The 19,347-nt window shown below is 39.3% G+C and overlaps 1 protein-coding gene across 1 annotated transcript in view; it reads right to left on the minus strand.

The window, feature by feature from the left end:
* Window positions 1-19,347, minus strand: part of PATJ (PATJ crumbs cell polarity complex component) — a 332,079-nt gene that overhangs the window by 241,287 nt on the left and 71,445 nt on the right. The gene's annotated exons all lie outside the window — the stretch shown is intronic.

The raw sequence follows: 19,347 nt of genomic DNA on the forward strand, positions 1-19,347 counted from the left end.
AACTCCTAAGGAGTTTGTTTATTTTTTACTAAGAACAAAAAGCCTTTATTTTTATTATTATTAACTGAGCCCTTACCTTCCATCTTAGAATCAATATTGTATTGGATCCAAGGCAGAAGAATAGTAAGAATTAGGCAATGGAAGTGAAGTAACTTGCCCAGGGTCACATAGCTAGGAATGATCTGAGACCAGATTTGAACCCACAACCTCCTGTCTCTAGGTCTGGCTCTCAATCCACCAAGTCCCCTATCTGCCCCCCACACACACATATTTTAAAAATATATTTATATAGTCCCAAGGACAGCCAGGGACATGGGGAACGAGTACTGGGGTTGGCATCAGGAAGACTCATCTTCATGAGTTCAATTCTGGCCCCAAACACTTATTAGCTGTGTGAGCCTGGGCAAGTCACTTCACTTTATTTATTCCAGTTCCTCATGTATAGAATGAGTTGGAGAAAGAAATAGCAAACTGCTCTAATATGTCTGCCAAGAAAACCCCAAACGGTATCATGAAGAGTCAGACAAGACTGAAATGACTCAACAATATATTCCCATCTCGTCTCTACTTGTAGCACGGAGTCCCCCGCTATATTGTACCAGATGGTCCCAGAGGTTCATTGCTCTAAAGCTGGAACCCCTTCCTTTATACCTGAGGAAACTGAGGTTCAGAGACATTAAGTGACTTGTCAAAGGTCGCCCAGAGAGTGAGTGCCACCCTTGGGACTCAGAGCAGTCCCTTGATTTGTCCAGTGCTCCCTCCTTTAAACCACATTGCCTCCACGGATTGGGTTCTTAAATTTGTTGCCTTGGGCTCTCTGGTGAAGCCTATGAACTCCTCAGAATTCTCTTTTTAAAATGTATAAAATAAGGAAATCAATAATACTGAAATGCGGCTATCAAAATACTTTTTTGTAATTCACCATAAACCCAAAGTGAAACGCACTTGCTCTACAGAATGTAAGTTCCTTGAGGGCAAGGACGGTTTCATTTGTATCTTTGGAGGCATTTAAATAGTGATTTTTATTTACTTAAATAAATTGATAGTCTAAGAGCTCTTAGAGGGCAGGGAACATTTTTTTTGCCTTTTGCCTTTTGCACATAGAATAAATGCTTACCAAGTGCTTTCTGACTGACTGATTGACATAAATGAAATCACTTGAAGTGTTATTTTGATTGTAGAAATACAATTGCAGATTTCTCAACATTTGGATTGTTTCTGAAATGCAGCTGAAGGAAGGAGCCCAACAGGTGTGGCATGAAGAGCATCTGTTGCCTCTCAGTCTTCCGACTTCCTCCCCGAAAGGATCATGGGACAGCTCGGGAAAACTCTGGCCATGAAAGGCCGCCAGCCACCTCCTGAGAAACTGCCAGACAGCTCGGCAAACCCTGGCTGCCTGTCTGCTTCTCTCTTTTCTCCCCTTGGACACAATGGGATTTTCCTCCCAAATTCATATTCTAGCAGAGTCACAAATGTCCCTCCAAGTTCACCATCAGCCCTGACTTCAGATCTCCAAGACCTCCTGCTACCTCAATCTCTCCACTGGCCCCCCTGCCAGGGGGCCCTTTTGATGTGTACTATTTGGACTCCCAGCTGACCCACACAGAGCCTCTTTGATCTCTTATTAAGTGGCTGCTTGTCTCCTGGTGCCTTTGGTCTTGCTGCGGGGAGGTTTCTGGAAGTCAGTCCTCATCCCCGGTACACAACAAACTCCACACACCAGGAGTGTGCTCCCTTCAGTCACCCAGGACTGCCCCACTGAAAAGCCTGCTTTAAGCTATGAGAGAGTTTCCCCTGGTAGCCACATTCCATCGACCCCAGGACTACACTATTAAGACTTTTTTTTTTTTTTCAAATGAAGCAGCTTAAAATGATTTAAAGGACGTGGAAGGTTCCCATAGAGGAAAAAGGAAGTAAATCCTCTGTGAAAAGAAATCTTCAGCACAGTTGGTGTCGAAGCTTACAGTACTTTGATGTTCCTGAAAATAATGTGGATGGGACACCGAGATGGGCAAAAAACAACCTTTATCACTAACTCCGGGGTGACGCTAAGGTTCTGTCACAGACAAACGCCTTTTAAAAGTAACTATGTAGCTGATTCAACAGAAAGCTCGAGGTTGCTTTTTGATGAATATGGATGCTGACACTCTTTCAGAGAGAAGCAAACTCCTGACTGGTCAGCTTTCTGCATCCACAGCCAGCCTAATCCTCCTAAGGTGACTCAGGAACCAAAGATGTGCACTTGAAAGCAAACCAGGGGAAATATCCCACAAAGTCGCTTGGAAATCAAAGCAGCAACCGACCATAAATATAGTGACTTACAGATGACAGATACTCTTGGGATTTTACCATCTAAAGCCTCATGGGCTCACAAAGTATCTGAGACTATATTCCTCCTTAATCTCTGGGCGAGAGAGTGGTGGTAAGAAAGGAAGAGTGGACCCAAAGTCAGAGGGACCCCAACTCAAACAGCAACCTTGACATTTGACATTTACTAGTTGTTTGACTACAGACAAATGTCTGAACCTCAGTTTCCGTATTTGTAAATTGGGGAGAGGGATTGAATAAAAATGTACTACTTCCCTCCCAAGGTTATTTAGGATTTCTTAAGAGAATGGGGGATGGAAAATGCTTGCCAATCCTTAAAGTGGCATTTAAAATTAATGTTATTTTACTTCTGGGCTGCACCTGGAGAGCATGCCACTAGGACTCTTTGTCAGGTACTGATGAAACTCATTCTAATGATGAAGACTGATACTTGTTCTGCTATTATCCTAGAAGAGTTGCCTAGGCACTGAAGAGCGAAGGGACTTGTCTAGGGGTCACAAAGGCAGAATAGATCTGAAAATGAATTTGAACCCAGGTCTACCTGAGTCAGAGAGAGGCTGTCTATCAATTATAGACCACCATCACCACCCTCATCATCGGTGGTAGCACCAACAACAATTCAAATCTCAACAATGCCTCTACTCAATCTTATGCAATAATGCAAAAATGCCTTCTATGGGTAAAACCATGGAATTGGGACTCTGCCCTCAAGAAACTTGCAACCTAGAAATAAATGAAATCTGCAGCACCTAATAAATCATTTCTATTAGTAGTATGAGGGGGTTATTTTGTTTGGGGTGTTTGTTTGAAATCTAGCATAAAACTAAAATAAAATAGCCTATAAAGCTAAAGTCACATCAGAGCTAGAAGGGGCTCAGAAGCAATCGTGTCCAGCCAGTATCCAAAAACAAATCCCTCTAAACACCCCTGGAAAGAGACTTCTTCCTTTCAATCCCCAGTAATAAAGGACCCACTACTCCTTGAGCCCATTGCATTTTAGAATGCTAGAAGTAAGTTATTTTCCCCTTATAATGAACCTAAGTCTATCCTACCAAAACTGGCATTTACCTACTGAATTGAGACCAAATTCCTTTAGCCAGGCATTCAGGGCCTTCCACAACATTGTTCCATCCTTCCTTTTCAGCCACTTTTCACTTGTATTATTTGCAAACCTTCCAGCCCCAAAGGATCCCTTACACACAAATCCTACTCTTGGGTCCACCATGGAATTTCTTATTATATGGTGCCCAGGACTGAGCACAGTGCTCCCAATGTGATCTAAAGGCTTGGTACAGCTAATTAACTAATATTCATCTGATTAAGTCAAACTCCTTGAGTTATGTTCCCCCATCATCTGTGTGACACAAGGACGGACAAGCAAGACATACTGAAAAAGAAGAGACGGAAGCTGAATGGAGAAGACCTTTGGGAGCACTGACTGGTTCAGCAGGTACCTGGGCCTTTCAGCAGTTGGAGGACATGCTATAATGAAGAGAGAGCCTTTCTTCATTTGAGTGTCTCCAATTTTCCTATTTAGATTTGGATACAGTTATTGGCTTGTTGTCTTCCCCATTACACAAAGAGCTCATTGGGGACAGGGACTGTTTTTGTCTTTCTTTGTATCCCCGGCATTTAGCCCAATGTCTGGAATATAAGAGGTACTTAAAAATGCATTTTGATTGACTATTAGATTTGAAACCAGAAAGTTTTGGATTCAAATTCTGTCATAAATATTTACTAGCTATGTAGTCCCTTGACCAGGCACTTTCCTCATCTGTCAAGGGAAGCTAGTTGTAACACTTACTTCACACTGTTCTTGATCAAATAACTTAATGTAGATGAAAAGTTCTTCCAACCTTGCTTGGAATTAGCTCATGGTTCTTTCCTGCCATGAGCATTCCCCAAATAGCATTATCACCTCCATTAAAGTCTTATTCCAATGCTCCACTGTGGCAGTGGGGAAGACTCTGAAAATGGACCATGAGATCTGGCCCCATTGAACTGGAAAAACTTTGCATATGGAGCTGGTGATGTTTACCTTCTCCTGATAAGCAGTTTAGAAAAAGTGGGAAAGCAGACCACTGGATTGGCCGTGGAATCGTCAGTTCTTTGGCACTAACTCTTACTCATTCTCTTAAGTGGCAGGAGAAGTGCTTTCTACATCAGTATGCAGCAATAAAACCATAAGTCATTGAAATATTATATATGTGGTTGACAATGAATATTTGCAAAGCTGAAATCAAATGGACAGAAGCAGCCATTTGAGCAGGGCATTTATGTGAATTCTCATAAAACTAATATAAAAATAGAACGTATTTATGAATCATAATACTTTTTTATGTCAGGGATTAGTCTACCTGTGTGACTTTGGATTAGTCATTTAATTTCTCTGGAACTCCATTTCCTCATCTACAAAATGAGAGGATTATATAAGGAGATCTCCAAGGTCACTTCTAACCCTTCATCTACAAACTTGTAATTATTCTGCTACATAGATCATAAAACTTCAAAATCATAGGAACCACCTTATTGGCCAGCTAGTCTAAGCCCTTCATTTAAGGATGAGAAAAAAGAGGTCTACAGAGGTCACAGCACATGCCCAAAATCATGCAGTAAGTGACAAAGACAGGATTTCTACATGGGCTTGTCTTTCCCTGCCTCATCACAATAGAGTTGCTGTAACCAAGAAGTTCCACCCTTCCTAGAGCCAATCTGGTTATGAGCAGGAAGCTTCTTGTCCCATTGGATAAAATGATAACATAATCCTATAGTCAACCTTGGGGAGAACTATATTGAACTCAATTAATCATCCTTTGAGTTTTTATTGGTTTTGTTCTCTTTCCTTTTTATTCCCAAATTATTATAATTTATAAGTTGGTTATGTTTACATGATCCACTGGGGAGACTAGTTTCCCAAAGGATCCCAGGGGGGATTGTATAATTAGAATCTGTTACCTTAAAAACTACGATCCCCAGCAAAACTACGATCCCCAGCAAAACTACGATCCCTAGCACTCCACTCACTTCCTGTCGTATGTGCTGATGTAGACAAAATATAAATTCGGTGGAGTTCCGGGTCTCTCTCTCTTTCCTTCCTATCGTGGAGCAGGAATTTTTGAGCAGGCAGAAAAATTTAGTCGCATGGTTCTATTTTGTCAGATAATAGACTTAAAAAATAATACTTGAAGTATTGGACATTTAATTTCAATCTTACAAGTTTCTAAGCCACAGTGGTCAAAATGGCAGTAACATTCACTAGAAGGTTTGAATCACCGGATGGCATTTGCAGAACTAAGGAGTCTTTTCATTTTTAAGGAAATATCATTGAATAAAATAAGTTCAATATCACTTACAGTACAAGAAGATATTCACCCCTTTTGATACAGAATGTTAGAAAGCAGGGCATGGCAAAATCATTCCATGTGAGATAACAGAATCCACCTGACTCTATTATCTCTGTTTCTATCCCTTGGTTGTGTGATTGACAAACAAACCCAAGACATTCCCAGAAAACATACACTGTTAGAGATTCAATCAAGAAACATTCATTAGGCACTTTTTATGAGTAAGGCAAATGGGAGACCTTTGAGATTACAAAGACACAAAGAAACCAGTTCCTATCCTCAAAGAGGAATAACAAGAACAGCAGCATGGATGTAGTGCTTTAAAAATGACAACATGTTTTAAAAATATTACCTAATTTTATTATCTCTGCTTTACAGACAACTGAGACAGACAACACTTAAGTGACTTGCTCAGGAACATACAGCTAATGAGTGTTTAAAGCCACAACTGAACTCAGGTCTTCCTGACTCCAAGCCAAGAACACTCCATTTCACTTTTTTGTTGTGTTCTATTTCAGGATACAAGGAGAGAGAATGTAGCATCCACAGACAAATAAATACATGGTCATTAGATCACAGGTTTATAGATTTAGAGTAAGAGACTTCCAGGCCATCTAGTCCTAGAGTTCTTGGTTTTATATTTGAAAACTGAGGCTAAGACAGTTAAAGGAACTGGCCCAATGTCACACAGAAAGTGACAGAGATGAGATTTGAACCCAGGGCCACCAGATCCAAATGTACAACAATGAGATAAATGCTATCCAAGGATAGCATTTATGAGAAATAAAGAAATATCTCTTACTATCTGGTAGCATCAGAGATAGAGAGCTGGCAGGAATTTTAAAGGGCACAGAGTCTAACTGCTTCATTTTACACAGGTGGAAACTGAGGCTGAGAAAGGTTAAGTGAATTGTCCAGTATCATGCGGCTAGCAAACATCTGAGGCAGGATTCAAATCCTGATTTACTCATTTTAAGGCTAAAACCCTAGCAACTATGTCATGGTATTATAAATTACAACTTTATGCGATAAATGTTTAAAAGTGACTACAACCCAAAGAGTTGGAATCATGGCAGTCCTTACTCCTTTGAACTTTGTAAGCATGAGCAAGTCACTGCTTTTCTGAGCCTCAGTTGCTTTGAGGGACAGGATATTATTATTCCTGTTTTATGGAGAGGAGCAAACTGAGGCAGGCAGAGGTTAAATGATTTGCCTCTGGTCACACTAAGTACCTGAGGCAGGATTTGAAATCAAATCTTCCTGAATCCAAGTCCAATCAACTATCTCCTATAGCACTTAACTCAATACAAATTTGAGTTACTTATTTATTAATTACACAAATGCTCCTCCTTCTCTGACGTTTCATCATGCCACTGGGATGCCCTTGGGTTCCTGAAGGCCTAAACCACTATGACACAAGCTAAAGCTGGAAAGGAGTTGAACATGAACCAGATGACCAGATGATGGGCTCTTGGTCTCTGGCTATTTTCCAGCAAGAATCTTATCAGGGAGAAAAACAACTGCTTGAACATATGGGCTGATGGGGATATTATTGGGGATGTAGACACTAAATGATAACCCTAGTCCAACCATCAATAATATGGAATTAGATCTTAATCAATGACACATGTAAAATCCAGTGGAATTGTGCATCGGCTACAGGGGGGTGAGCAGGGTTGGGGAAGAAGGAAAGAACATGAAATATGTAACTATGGGAAAATATTCAAAATAAAACAAAACTAAAAACAAATAAATAAACAAATGAACAAATAAATAAATAAATGAAGTGTCTTATCAGAAGCCAGGGGTGGGGCATGGGGCATTTAATATTCTGTATCAAGCAGATACCCTGGAAATTCAGTTTTTATGGTCAAAGTCAAAGTCCCCAGGGGCCTGCTGGGCCTATTTTCCTTTTCAACTGGAAAGGATACAGTCCCTAGAGCTAATGTGCAATATTGCTCAAGCACCGAAGAAAAACCAGGAACAAATGATTTCTGTTCACTTGGAATACTTCTTTTCATGAGCGCTTGTCTCCAAACCCATCAATACCACATCTTTGGCAATACCTATAAGCACATGGTACTAATTATTCTTTAGAAATACCTAAACTTGTCCTGCATTGGGGGAAAGTAAGACCAAGGTCTCTACATGTCAGGAGGAATCTGGAACAAGGGCTGGCAGAGAAGAGACCTTGAAAGGAAGCCATGTAGCCTCCCACTCAGATATTTATGGAGCGGACTCACCCATCCATTCATTCGTTTGTCTGTCACGCAAAGGATCTTACTAGGAACTGGGGATGATTACAAAATGACAAAAGAAAGTGTTTCCCATAAGGACTGGTTCATAAGGAGGAATAAGAAAGTTGCTGATCAGGGATGGAGAATTCTATAAAGATGTCCTTCTGATCCAAGGAAGGGAAGGGGAGTAGAAGGAAATAAGGAGGAAAGTTACAAGTGGAGAGCAGCAAGAGGTTAGACAAAGAAGGAAGAGGAGGACAGAGGGGAAAGGGGATGAGAAGAGAAGGAAAGAAGGGAGGAAAGGAGATAATGGAAAAAAGGAGACTTGGGAGAGATATAAAAACTGGTCTCAGATACTTCCCAGCTGTGTGACCCTGAGCAAGTCACTTAACCCCAATTGCCTAGCCCTTACCGTTTTTCTACCTGGGAACCAATACTTAGTATTAATTCTAAGAAAGAAGATAAAGGTTTAAAAGAGAGAGAGACAGAGAGAGACAGAGAGAGAGAGAGAGAGAGAGAGAAAGAGAGAGAGAGAGACAGACAGAGACAGAGAGAGAAAGAGACAGACAGAGAGAGAGAGAGAGAGAGAGAGAGAGAGAGAGAGAGAGAGAGAGAGAGAGAGAAAGAAGATCATTTCATTCTTTTTTATCCATATTGCCAATGCATGACACATATAAGACATAAATAAATAAATATCTGTTGATTAGTTGATGAATCTCAAAATGGCAGAATTATAACTGTTGTGGGGGCTTGAGGTGAGCCCCAGGGGTTCGGGAAGGGTACCTTTTGCAAGGATGCAAGACTCCGAAACTTAGCTTAAAAATAAAAAGAGAAATTTATTCATTTAGAAGGTAATGTTGAATCTGGCCAGGAGGACAGCATAGGTGGAAGACTGCCTCCTAGGTGGGACAGCACAGGGAGAAAGCTGCGCTCCCAAATGACACGATTTCTGGGGTTTTTATACTCTTTCCCACAGTGAAGACGTGACTTTAGAGTGGTTTACACTGAGGCATGGGCAGGGGAGGGATGGGTTGGCCATCTGACCGGATCTGCCTGAAGACATAGGGGGTGACCCTCATAGCTTAGGGGACATGACAGGTAGATGTCTTAGATACAACATGATGGTATCAAGGTGTAGCCTGGAGGCGCATCTCTATGTCCATCTCAAATCTAAAGGTCGGTCCAAGGATGACAATTCTCTCAGGGTCTTACAGAAGTTATCAGATGTTATTGGGTTAGGACTCACAAGGACAGAAGGGAGCAAAGGAATTTCCCTGTTTACAGTTTGCCTGGGTTTTGGGGTTACAATGCCCATGTCATAACAAGCAATACTAGAACCCAGAGAAGCCACAAACAAATCCCTCATTTGAATGGCACCATGTAGAGCCTCTGCTCAAGAACTTCCAATAGCTACCGCTTACCTTTAGAAAAAAATATCATACTCCTCTGTTTGGCATGTAAGGCCCTTTAAAGTCTATTATGAATCAATATTTCTAGATTTATTTGACATTCTTCTCTGTTAAAATACTCCATGTTCTGGCCAAATGGGCGAACATATAGTTTGCTAATATTTTATCGGCCATCACCATGTTTTTTCACACAAACCCAGAAAACATTCCTTCCTCACCTCAGTCTCAAAGAATCCCAGGCTTTCTTCAAAACTCAGCTCAAGTTTTGATTTCTTCATCTGAAAACTGCCTATTCCTATCCCTTGATCATTTGATCAATAGGAGAATGACTTGATGTCTAAGTATCTCTTCCTATAGAAGTCCATCTTCTGCCACAACTTCCTGCGGGCAAACATCTGGTTCCCCCATACTGTCCCCCTTGGTAATCTCCCCCCCTTTCAGTGTCAAGCACCTGGTAGGTGGCTAATAAATGCCTGTTAAATATTGACCTAGTAAAGAAGTTGGAGGAATGCCTTTAGATCTGAAGAGAAACTCATTGTATCTCCTAGAGGAACCAGTCACAGGAAAAGATCTCAGAGAACAAGACTCCTCCAGGAGGAGCCTGGGACACTAAGTGCCCACAAAGTGGGGTGGGCCTGGGGAGGTGGAGATTACAGGAAGAGATAGAGACCTTGGAATCCCATTCCCTGGGTTCCAAACCACCAAATACCATCCAAGAACTGCCAGACAGTCCTCAGAGAGAAGGAACAGGGTGAGGTTAGCCTAGGGAGGAGCAAGCCAGAGGCAGAGAAAAGGTCTTTCCAGGTAGCTTGTTATTTAAATGAATTATTCTAGCTAAAGGCTAATTATTCTTGTGGAAGGGTTAATTAGAGTATAAATAACTAAATAGACCATTCATAAATTAGGGCCCCTGTTTATTTTTCCCTTCCAGGCTAATCATTTTCCTAGAGGCAGTGAACAGAGAGATGACCTTGAAGGCAAGAAGCCACGGGTTCATGTCAGACCACTGGCTGGGCGCTGCTGGGTAAGTCATTGAATCTGCCCTGGGTCCAGGCAGCTCTCTAACAATTATACATCACAGAGGTGCCAGCATTCAGAGCACAGGAAGTTTCCTCATCTGGGAGTCTGTGTTCTTAATTAACACACTTATCCTTCATTAGTTTATATGCCCATTAATAATAAAAATAGGCTCGAATTTTCCCCTCAGTTCAGGGGAAAATTCTTTTCTGCATCAACAACAACAGAAACTATAATTAAGGTAAAGGATTTTCTTCTTGAACAAATGACTGTCCTCAACTGTGTAAGCTCAGGCAGAACCCAATTAATGGGGAAAAAACTAGCATCAGCTTTAGATTAAGGTAAAATTTTTTCTTTATCAGTCATTAGTGTCATAGGTATTATTCAATGACTTAACAGCTAATGTTAAAGGTAGCTAAGTGGCCCAGTGGATAGAGAGCCAGGCCTTAGAGATGGGAGGTTCTGGGTTCAAAACTGAACTCAAACTCCTTCTATCTGTGTGACCCTGGGTAAGTCACTTAACTCCAGTTCCCAACCTTTACAGCTCTTCTGTCTTAGAACTGATACTTATATAAATACTAAGATAGAAGGTTAGAGTTTTAAAAGAAAAAAAAAGGCTAATGTTAGTTTCAGGAATAAGTAATATAATATAATATAATATAATATAATATAATATAATATAATATAATATAATATAATATAATATAAAATAATATATAATAATAGCACTCACTGAAACCTCAAATGCAAAGAAATCTCTGTGTAGTGTCTACCTGTACTCCAGATAGCCCAAATGAGTCATCTCGGGGTCACTTGACATTTTAATTATTCACATGTAAACACTGGAATCATCAGGTGATTTCCCAGTGTTCTGATTTATCAAAAATGTGAAGCAAAAAGAGCATCAAACACATGGTAAGAATTTAGCCTGTTGTTGGACATTCGCTCTAACACAGAGCAGTAACAAACAACATTTAGATAATGCTTAAGAATTATAAAGTGCTTTATACTATTATTTCACTGGCTCCTCACTACAAATCTTGCCCCTCTAGTCCATTTGCCACCCAGTTGTCAAGTGATTTTCCTAAGGTACAAATCTAACCTTGTCACCCCTCTACTCATTATTCTCCAGTGGCTCCCTATGGATCCCAGGAACAAATATCAAATCTTGTTTTGAATTCAAGCCCTTCATAACCTGGCATCCATCCTACCTTTCCTATATCTAGGCTGTTTCTCAAACAAGACCCTCCATCACCCAGCTCTGGGCATTTTCATAGGCTGTCCATCCCCCTGTACCAGGAATAGTCTTCCCTCTCCACTAGCTGACTTTCTTGGCTTTTCTCAAGTCCCACTTAAAATCCCACCTTCTCCTGGGAAGCCATTCCTGACACCCCTTAATTCTCTAATCTTTAGAGTTAGTAGTTTGTAAATAGTCTCCTCATTAGACTGTGAGCTCCTCAAGAGCAGGGAATGTCCATGTCATTAAAAAAAAAAATTTCTAGTGCTTAGAAAAATACCTGATAAATGTTTACTGGCTGATTGACTAACTCTCGAAGGAAGGTGGTATGATGATGGCTCCCACTTTGGAAATGAGGAAACTAAGTGAACATAGAATAGTTTACCTGTCAGATCTCTGGGAAAGGAAAGATTTTAAAACCAAGCAAGAGTTAGAGAATATTACAAAATGTAAAATAAATTATTTTAATTACATTAAATAGAATGGGGGAAACTAAGGCTGAGAGATGATAAATGACTTGTTTAGAATCACACGGCGACTAAGTGTCTAAGGAAGGATTTGAAATCAGGTTTTTCCAAGTCCACTGCTTTACCCAAGAGATGATCTATTTATATGAATATTTAATATATTAATATATATAGAAAATATATAAAATTAAAATATGTCAAAATGCTTGCTTTTCTAAGAACAGTCATAAGATCATAGGATTTATCACTAGGGGGGCCTCAGAGAACAACTCCTTATTTAATGAACAAGAAAACCAAGGCCTTGAGAGATTAATAAACTCACCCCAGGTCACCTAAGTAGAAAGTGACAGATGGAATTCCAAGTCAGGAATCTACCCTCAAGTGCCGTGTGCTAGCCATTCTGCTAGCAATTTTTTTTAAGGTCAGGAAGGAAGCTTTATTTTTATTTATGAATAATTTAAAAAGAAAAAAACACAACCATGTTCACATCGATCAGACGCTGTATACAATAGAAACATATTTGGGGAAGATAAAATGCCAAAGAGGGCCTGAGGAAGAGCTTCATTCATTAGTCCAGATCACTGTCTGATACCATCCAGAAGGCTGAATCATCTCTACAAATGTTCAATCCAATTCAACTAAGTTAATCCACTTCTAGGGCAGAAGGAATAGAATTAGGTCCCCCACCTCTACTGGAAACAGGACTTATGGAGCATATGGGAACCACCATCTAGCTCTGAGTCCACAAGAAGTCCACTTTGGGGCAGATTTCCTTCTCAATTTGCTTAACCTAACAGTAAAATGGCCACATTCGCTACGATGCAGGGCAGCTTCCGTGCAAAGGTCTCCCTCCTAAAATGAGACTTCTTTAAGCGTACAAAATACATCAGCAGGTTCTGGAAGGCCACACAAATCAAAGATGGCCCTTGGAGTGGCCACAAGAAGACCTGAGAAGGGCAGGGGTTGCCTCTCTGTGAGGTCACTCCACAAATGCCCTCAGCAAGCAGACCATGAGAGCTGGCAGCCCAGACACAAATGGAATGCAGAGAGTCTGCTGATTCACATGCAATTCACTTAGATTGCTTCTATTTCCCTAAATAATTTGAACATTTCATTTCAATAAGAGCTTACAAACAACTGATATGAGGAATTCAGAGGAGTCTGGGAAAACCTGCATAAATGTTAGCAGAGTGAATGAAATAAATGGAATGAAGGACAAGATTTATTATTGGTTCCTTGGAACTAAGAGAGAAAGACACACAATAATTCTAGCCTAAATGAAAGCAAAAAATTAGGACCTCAGAGTATTTGTTTGACCATTCCTAGTCCCAGAGAGGAGAAAACCAAATGTCTTTCTTAAAAGAAAGGTGTTTGTAGAGCACAGATCATCAGAAAAACTCATGGTATTGGTTCCATTTGCAAGTCATTGTTTCAGTTTGTTAAAAGCAAGAGGTCAATGCTAGGTAGGGAAGAGCATGAAAAAAAAAATAGAGAAGTCAAGAGGATTTGAATGACATCCTTAGGGTCAGAAGATGCCTATGTCTACGTGCCTGGGGCCCAGAGGCCAAGACAGGAGGCTCCAAAGCTTCATTCTCCAATTCCAGGTCCATGACGCAAATTTACACCACATGAGGCTGTTGTTACAATCTCACTTCCTCCATACACTATCATCTACAGAGTATCCACCAGGATTCTTTAAAGTGTAACCTACTAGCAGAGCATCCTTGAGAATATGCTCCCCTGGATTTGTAGTCTTATTATTTTCTGCTGTGCAATGAGACTAGACTAGGGTGAGTCTTAACCTTTTTACAGGTCACCGCCCCATGGGGCCTCTGCTGAAACCTAAGGACCCCTTATCAGAATTGTGTGAAGAAAATGAAACACACATTACAAAGATAAAAACAAGTTGACAAACCCCATAAAATCTAGCCACAGACTGTGTGATATCCCTAGACTAGATTAAATTTATATAATTAAATTTATATTATCATATTATTTATATATTACATATTGTCATAATTGAATACAACATATAATAACCAAAATGTATTGCTAATTTAATAATTATTAATAAAATAAATATGTAACTATAATTTAATAAAATATACAATAAATAACCAAAATGTATTGCTAAACTATTAAGAAAATAAATATATAACTATAATAATTTAATAAAATTTATAATGAATAACTAAAATTTATTGCTAAATTAATAACAATTAATAAACAAAATAAATATGTAACTCTAATTTAATAACACATAATAAATAACTAAAATTTATTGCTAAGCTATTAGTAAACAAAATAAATATATAACTATAATAATTTAATGAATATATAATGAATAACTAAAATTTATTGCTAAATTAATAACTATTAATAAAAATATGTAACTATAATAATTTCATAAAATATATAATGAATAACTAAAATTAGTTCTGCTGATTTCTAATAAGTTCTCACTACTTTAGTGATAAAAGAAACTTGGTAGAAAAAAATGTGTTTCATTAAAATTAATATCCCCAAAAGCTAACTCCTAGAACACAGAGCTATGTACCTAAATACTGCTTTAGCATTTCTAAGCCTTTTCTTTTTTTTTTTTTTTCATCTTAGAATCAATACTATGTATTGGTTCCAAAGCAGAAGAGTGCTAAGGGTAGGTAATGGGGGCTAAGTGACTTGCCCAGGGTCACACAGCTAGGACATATCTGAGGCCAGATTTAAACCCAGGACCTCTCCTCTCTAGCCCTGACTCTCAATCCACTGAGCAACTGAACTGCCCCTTCCCAAGTTTTTCCAACAGCATCACTCAGACTGAGCCTCAGACAATGGGGAGAAGCCACTTGAAGAGAATCTCACAAACTGAAACATGATGTACTCCAGATCAGAAAATGGCCTTCGAGGCTCTGTTTTAAACCTTCACCTGGCCTGGCAAAAGTTATTTCTCCTCATTAGTGTTTATTACCTAATTACAGCAAGTGATAACCTAACCAATTAATTAACTTGCCCAACACCAAACTTTAAATTGAGATACCCTGTCATCTAAATGTCACAGTAGGTGACAGTGACACACGCTCGGCTGATAAACAACAAAGACGTGATGTACACAGCACCGAGGTATTTTAAGAGTCAATGTTTTTCCTCGCAGGCTTAACTGCAGAGGGGGACAGCCTGAACCCTTAGACCAAAAAAGCAAGATTTCTAATACTGAGGATTTTCCAAAAAATCTATTTCCTAGAAATTGTTCTATAGCAAAGAAATATTCAACTCCCCTTAAAAATGAGATAATGAAATCTGCAGAGAAGTGAATTCCAGTGTGTCAATACAGGGAAAGGGAGGAAAGAAAACACAGATGAAGAAGCGTTTATAAAACACCAAGAAATGATAGATTCAAAAGTTAATGGATGGGGTGGCTAGGTGGCTCACTGGATAGAGAGTCAGGCCTGGAGATGGAGGGTCCTGGGTTCAGTTCTGGCCTCAGACACTTTCTGGCTGTGTCATTTAACTGGGCAAGTCACTTAACCGCCATTGCCCAGCCTTTACTCTCTTCTGCTTTGAACCAATACACAGTATTGATTCTAAGACAGAAGGTAAGGGTTTTAAAAAAAAAGAAAAAAAAAAAAGGAGGTTTAAAACCTGCCTCAAATACTTCCTAGCCATGTGACCCCAATGTGAGTCTCAGTTTCCTCATCTGTAAAAAGTAGATGAGAGTACCTACTTCAGAGGATTGTGCTAAAATCAAATGGTTTATATGTAGAGGGCTACAAAAATTAGTTGTTATTATTATTATCAGCCCCCACATTGCAGAATTGAATATTTGGAATGACTCCCCATTTATCAGCTAGTTTATTTGTGATGTCTCTTTGTCTAATCAAAAACCACAATAACCAGTTTACTAATAAGTCAAGCCAACTTGGTCCAGGGGAGTCAAAAATTGAAAATATGGGTTCATTTACTCCTTGAAATCTAATTTTTTCTGGACTAGATCTACAATTACATTGAAACAGGGCCTTCTCAGTTAGGAAGCTCCTTGGTGTCAACCAATGCTGGTTGTAACCTGCATTGTAATCTCTTCTGTAACTTTCAGTCAGTCTTCCAGAATTGGCTAGGACATTGATAAATAAAGGAATTTGCCCAGAGAAGATCTGAACCCAAGACTCACTGGTTTTGAGGCCAGCACTCTATCCATTAGGTCATACTGCCTCTAGAGAACTAATTAGCATGAAGGAATTCTGAAAACTCCAAAACTGAGATTAAACTAAAGAGAGATGATTATGAAAAAGCATTCATTAATTTGGATCAACAACTCAGAAGCCAATCTGCTTAACAACCTTCTGAAGAAATGTTCCAATGGTTGAGAGGGGCAGCTGTCAATGCCAACTAACGTGCCAGCAAAAATGACTAACCGAGGATCTATTTTTGGTTGTCTTAAATTGCACCAGCGAAATTTGGGATTTTATGTTCTTACATAATGCTTTAAAAGTATTTGTCTTTTCATCTGTTCCCGATTGTCTTCTTCTATGAGGGAAGAATTGATTTTTACATCGGTAGGCATTTTATGTGTTTAGAAGAGAGAGTACATTTTGCTTTATTAAACCACAGTGAGCTAAGGCTACACTAGCATATTAAAATATGCACATTACAGAAAAGAGCATTCTTGCCAAGAGCTTTAATTCCCTGTGATAATCAAACATACACATTTAAACAGAGCCCATTGACTGGTAAAATTCAAGAGGCATCTTACCAAGATATTCCCCATTCTCCCCAAATACCACACCATTAATTCTCTAAATATTTCCAGACTCCTATATTCCTCATCATCTTTTCCATAACACACAACCTAAATGAGCTAGATGAATGGGATAGTGTATTTGCAAAGGCAGATCTCTCTCTCTCTCTCTCTCTCTCTCTCTCTCTTTCTCTCTCTCTCTCTCTCTCTCACACACTTACACACACACACACACACACACACACACACACACACACACACACACACACACACCCCTTAATAATGATGAGTACTTTGAGTCCATAATGGAAGAAGTAAAGTATGTATCAGTACTAAGAGAGACAAATCCAAACCCTATTCTAATATGTTAGGATTATCATTTTACTTGTCTTCTTGTTTCTTAAATTTGATACTTTAATTTAGTGAGGAGGTTAGGTATTTTATGGTTCAGTGGATTTTAAGCTTCATTAACTGATATAAATTGTTTCCATTAAATTGATCATAATTCAAGTCCATATCTGTTCCTTTATTCATTTCCCTCATGTGGACATTGATAGTTTGTGCGAAGAGATATTTAAAGTGAAAAAGAGAAGACTCAGAGAGGACATGATAGCTGTTTTAAAATATTTTAAGGGTTGTCTTAAAATAGAAGTAGAAGAGAGCAGATTTCTGGAGAGCACAAAAGACAAATGGAGGATAGGAGAAAGGATTTGGAAAGAGGTAAATTTAGGCTTCATGTAATGAAAGACCTCATAAAGAATTGTGCTATCCTTAAATGAAAGGAGTTGTCATGTGAATCAGTGGGTTCCTCTAACTTTAAATTGGCAGTGAAAGATGATCAACCCCATTCCACCCTCACTTAATCCAATTGGCAAGTGCCCTCCTTCCTTCACCACCTAGAATTTATTGACAGGATAAATCTCTACAGCTTAATCATCCTGTTGGAGACACTGAAGCTGGAAGTGATAGTTATTGCAATTGGGGTCCTGATAAGGCTTTTAGCTATTCCTAGGATCTCAGTCTCCACTTTATCTTTTCCCTTTGATTGGGTAGAGATTTTGGATCTTAGTTTTAACAAATTGGTGCACAGACAGTAGATTTGAAAATGATGCTAATCATGGTAGCCAATCGTTTCCTCTCTTTCAATACACATTTCATATTTTGTGCTGCTTTTCAGTGTAAGTCATGGTCATAGCTTCCTGATTCTCTTCAAGAGGAAAGGTGTAGGGCAGCTGGGTAGCTCAGTGGATTGAGAGCCAGGCCTAGAGACAGGTAGGTCCTAGGTTCAAATCCGGCCTCAGACACTTCCCAGCTGTGTGACCCTGGGCAAGTCACTTGACCCCCATTGCCTACCCTTGCCAATCTTCCACCTATAAGTCAATACACAGAAGTTAAGGGTTTAAAATTAAAACAAAAACAAACAAAAAAAAAAGAGGAAAGGTGTACCTGAAACTCTCTCTCTCCCTCCCTCCCTCTCTCTTTCTCTCTCTGTATATGTGTGTTATGTATGTTATATATATATATATATACACATATATATATATGTGTGTGTGTGTGTGTGTGTGTGTATACCTATATTCTATATATGCATGTATATAAATATCTCCATTGAGAGAGAGAGAGACAGATATATATATATATATGGTTCAGTGGATAGAGTGCCAGATCTGGAATTGGTAGTTCCTGGGTTCACATCTGGCCTCAGACACTTCCTAGCTGTATGACCTTGGACAAGTCACTTAACCCCCATGGCCTAGCCCTTGCCCTTCTGTCTTAAAGTTGCCAGTAGGACAGAAGTTAAGAATTTTAGAAACAATAACCAGCACCACCACAACAAAAAAACCTAGTACATTCCCACTAGGATTATCCCCCATTTACCCTATCTTATCAGTAAAGTTATTTAAATGTTCTCCCATTAGAATATGAGACTGGAAATGGGTTTTGCTTACTTTTCTATCCTTATTACCATAGTGATTCCTACACATTAAGTGCTTAACAAATGCTTCCTTGGCTGACTGGTATGAAACCATTTCTTGATTTCAGGGAGTTTCTGTGCTACTGGTACATGCTGATTTAATTTGGGAAACAAAATAGGATGAGCATTGGTTCCTACCTCATTAAGGGAATTAGTTCCATGTTAGAAAGAAACTCAACAGAAAATACTTGGAAACTTCTCTCTCTGGAGTCTACTATAAAACCTCGTCACTTTATACAAATTGGATCTGTGTTGACAAAAGGCGTTCATGACTATGGAATCCCATTTGTTTCAAAGAGGAAACTAAGGAGATCCGGGTTCTCCTAGCCCAATTTTGGCCCCAATGTCAAGCCCTCGCAGTCTGTATATTAGACACTATAGGTATACGATATTGTTTCCCCAAACCTGAGTTCAAACAACTCAGAGCACACGATGATAATGGAATCTCCCTTATTTCCCACCAGCATTGTGGGAAATGGTTCCTATCAGCAAGTTATATGTGGTTAGGGAAACATGCAATTACATGCATGTGTGAATGTGTGTAGTCATGTAACATGCCAACATAGGCATGGCATCTTGCTTTTCTTGGTTAATATAACTAAAC

Source organism: Gracilinanus agilis, chromosome 4 (assembly GCF_016433145.1).
Source record: "Gracilinanus agilis isolate LMUSP501 chromosome 4, AgileGrace, whole genome shotgun sequence".
NCBI classification, from domain to species: Eukaryota; Metazoa; Chordata; class Mammalia; order Didelphimorphia; family Didelphidae; genus Gracilinanus; species Gracilinanus agilis.